General features: G+C 50.6%; 1 pseudogene; it reads right to left on the reverse strand.

The window, feature by feature from the left end:
* Positions 1-497: 497 nt before the first annotated feature.
* LOC148773152 (serine/threonine-protein phosphatase 2A 65 kDa regulatory subunit A beta isoform pseudogene) lies at positions 498-2,226 on the reverse strand (annotated as a pseudogene).
* Between the last annotated feature and the right edge of the window lie 1,824 nt (positions 2,227-4,050).

The raw sequence follows: 4,050 nt of genomic DNA on the forward strand, positions 1-4,050 counted from the left end.
CTATTCCATTCACTGTTGCAACGAAAATAATAAAATACTTAGAGATATATCTACCTAAAGCAACAAAAGGCTTCTTTTTTTTTAATTTCTAGACATTTATTTCTCTGTGAAAAAGGGGGAAAGGGAATAAAATAAAAACTGCACAACTAACCCAAAAAACCACCAGGAGGAAGGGAGGGAGGCAGAGGAGATGGGGGAGGGGCCCCCATGCAGCAGCACTGGCTGGCGACCGGGGTGCTCGCCCCACTCCCCACCTGGCGGGAGCGGCCCCGTCCTCCCAGGGCTCTGCTCCGTCCCACACTGTGCGCCCCCAGCCCCGTGAGGGGTGGACGTGAGAAGTCGGAGTCCCGGTCTGAGGGAGGAACCGTGCCGGGGGAGGGACCTGGGGTCAGAGCATGTACGGGGAGTAACAGCCAAGGACCCCCACTGTCCCCACAGGGAGGGGCCTGGCGGGGGAGGGTGGGCACCGTAGGCCAGCGGTGGGTCCTCTTCCAGCATCAGGGGAGAGACAGAACAGTCAGAGCCTCCTGGGCGAAGTACTTGACGTCCACGTCCTGGTCCTGGGTCGGCTTCTCACGGACGGGCTTGACCTCGCTCTGCAGCGTGCTGTTGTCCAGGATGCGCCCGATCTTCTACAGGGACTTGGCCACGTTGAAGCGGACGTTGGCAACAGGGTCCCGGGCCATGTGCAGCACGGTGGGCAGTATGTGCTTGGTGGTGATGTCCTGCCCGCAGATCTCAGACAGCACATTGATACAGAAGAGTGTGGTCATGCGGTGCAGGGAGTTGGCGTCCCCAGACATGGCCAAGACCTTCGGGATGATAGTCGCATGGGCCCACTCCTTCCCAAACCTCTCCACTACCTTCTTGAGGTTGCTGGTAGCCCCCTCGCGGATGGCATAGACATGATCCACAAGCCAGGCCATGCACAAAGATTTGAATTTCTCATCAAACGACTCCACCCCCAGTTGTCCCGCCAGCAGAGGGATATACTTGATGATGGCCAGCCGCACCCGCCACTTGGCATCCTCCGCCAGCTCCACGATGGCAGGGAGTAGGGACTTCAACAGCTGCCTGAAGCCGATCACCTCGTTCATGCAGTCCAGGTTGGAGATGATGTTCAGCCGCACCTCCGGGCACTCGTCCTTCAACTGGGCCAGGAAGAGGTGCAGGAGGTCCTTGATCGTGCTGTCTTTGCCCGGGATCGGAAAGAGGCCCATGATGATGGAGGCCAGGGCTGACTTGACGAGATGGTTGGCATCAGACACCAGCTCCTTGATGCAGGGCAAGATCTGGGTCATGATCACATTCTCCCGACAGTCAGCGGAGAGATTTCCACAGAATTCTTTGACGTTGTGGGAGGCGGCAACCTTCACCTCAGTCAGCCTCACAGTCTTTCATCAGGTTCTGGAAGGAAGGACTCAGGTTCTTCTGGGTGATTTCAGGCCCCACTGCTTTCTGGAGCCCTGTGAACTTGTCGGCCACCATGTAACGGACGCGCCAGGACTTGTCCTCGGTAGCCTGGCACAGGGTGGGCATCACCAGGTCCTCCAGGGCCTCCTGGGGCAGGAATTGGGCGATGTTCACGCATGTCTCCACTGCTAGCAGCCCCATCTCGCTCTTGATGTTGTCCAGCTCCAGCACCTTGGCGAACTCCCCAACCTTGGAGGCTGTGGGTCACAGCACCATGGGGGTGTCATCTGAACATAGGTTCTGGAAGTACTGTTGAAGCTCTGCCTTGATGGCCCTTGACACACGGGGGTAACAGACAGAGAAGAGGCCGCAGGCTGAAGTGTGGGAGGTGAACCAGGCTCCGCCCGCCAGCCACTTCACCAGGGGCACGAAGTGGACCTCAAGGTCGGAGGGGGAGTGCTCATGCGAGATATCCCACAGGGATTCCATTGCCTTATCCAGCACCACCGTCTCCTCCACCGTGGCCAGCAACTTCAGGGGCAGCAGCAGGCAGTGCATGTACTCGAGGCCACCCAGCAGAGTGGTAAAAGTGCCCAGCTGCTCTGCCAGGTCCAAAAGGACCTCGTCCTCATCGTAGACTGTGTCTGTAAGGAAGGGCAGAAGTTTACCGTGGGCCCTTTCGACCCCAAGGATCAAAGCAATGGTGGACAGCTTCTAGATGCTGTTGGGGCAAAGCTGAACATCCTCGTTGTGGAGCTCGTCTATGAGCACTGTGATGGGGTAGAATGAGTGGTTGCTGTTGGCTGCCGCCATCTTGGGCCTGTCCCCTTCCTGTCAAGACTGAGGCCAGTGCCGTGCTAAAACTGGGATAGGGAGGGGTTGGGCTGGGAGGAGGAAAGGAACAAAAGACTTCTATAGAAAACTATAAGACACTGGTGAATGAAATCAAATAGGACACTAATAGATGGAGAAATATACCATGTTCATGGATTAGAAGAATAAATATTGTGTGCCAGGAGCCAGCGAGGGAAATCCTACCCGTGGCAATGGTCAATTGGGGAAGAGGCCTGATGGGCAAAGGCTAATCAGGACTCGAGGAACCCCCTGGACTTACCTGAGCATCTACCCCAAAGAAAACCGGAGTCTGACTGCCTTACTCTTACACCTCTTATCAAGTCCTTTAATACTTACGGGGGCTTCCCCCCAACCACCTATCTCTGAAAACATTAATTCAGAGCTGTGGTTTAAAAGTTCTCCTTGGCTTAATAGGAGTGTTCCAATCCAAGCCCCACTGATAGCTTTCTAACTTGCATGACAAGTTTGTCCGGGCTTTTACAACTATGAATGTGACTGTTTACAGCCTCGAACCATGCAAAGACAGAAAGCCTAATATTCTAAAATACAGGAATTTGTTGAAGAAGTAAAAATCATTAGAATAGTAGTAAAAAAGAGATTTCATTGTTGAATCAATGCTTGCTGCAAAGTTTATCTATTGTATCCTTGGAAATTTATTAATCACAAATAGAGAGTATAAGTAGTAGCCTTTGATTTAACCACATCAGATCTTAAGTTAATAAATTCCTTTTCTGTAGCTCACTACACTTTTGCCTTATAGGAATGTAACTTTGTCATGTGTCTAGCACATGACTTAACGAAAATCACTTTAAAAGAATATAAGACTTTTTCTAGCTAACTAACCTTTGTTAGGAGAGAAGGCCATAAACTGTCAGCAGGCTTCCTGGCCAGAAGATGATGTAAACCACCTAAAACTTTTGTTTATCATGAGATATACAAAAATAAGCCCTGATCCTGATAAGGGTCAAGACTGCAGACCCCGCGTGATTTTGGCGTGAGTCTATACCTCCCTTTCTCTAGTTTTTATGTGCACAACTTAGGGTATAAAAGCAGCACTGGAAAATAAAGTTTTGGGCCTTGCTCACTGAAGCTTGGTCTCCCCATGTCGTTCTTTCTCTTTTTCTGTCCTTTTCTCTATTCTCCTTTTTCTGGTTGAGATCCTTGGAGTGCTGGGCCCTCTGCGTTTATTTATCTGCCTGGGCTTCTAAGACCCACTCGAGGTGGTGCCCTGGTGGGGTGCCTCTGGTGATTCAAGAGGGTGCCTGCGGCCTACGTAAGCAGAGCAAACCCCGTGCTTGGGTTTTCTCTCTCTCTCTCTCTCACTGACGCCGACGCCGTTCATCCCGAGGATATCCTGGGCCATATCGAGACTGGTCCCCGATAATTGTGAAAATGCGTATACTACCTAAAGTAACATACATTCAATGCAATCCCTATCAAGCTACCAACAGTATTTTTCACAGAGCTACAACAAGTAATCTCACAGTTTGTATGGAAATACAAAAAACCTAAAATAGCCAAAGCAATCTTGAAGAAGAATGGAACTGAGGGAATCAACCTGCTGAACTTCAGGCTCTACTACAAAGCCACAATCATCAAGACAGTATGGTACTGGCATAAAGACAGAAATATAGATCAATGAAACAAAATAGAAAGTCCAGAGATATATCCATGCACCTATGGACACCTTTACTTTGACAAAGGAGGCAAGAATATAAAATGGAGAAAAGACAGATTCTTTAACAAGTGGTGTTGGGGAAACTGGTAAATGAATGAAACTAG

The sequence above is a fragment of the Moschus berezovskii genome, chromosome Y (genome assembly GCF_049115385.1).
Source record: "Moschus berezovskii isolate FMDL1 chromosome Y, NW_MosBer_1.0, whole genome shotgun sequence".
Taxonomy (NCBI): domain Eukaryota; kingdom Metazoa; phylum Chordata; class Mammalia; order Artiodactyla; family Moschidae; genus Moschus; species Moschus berezovskii.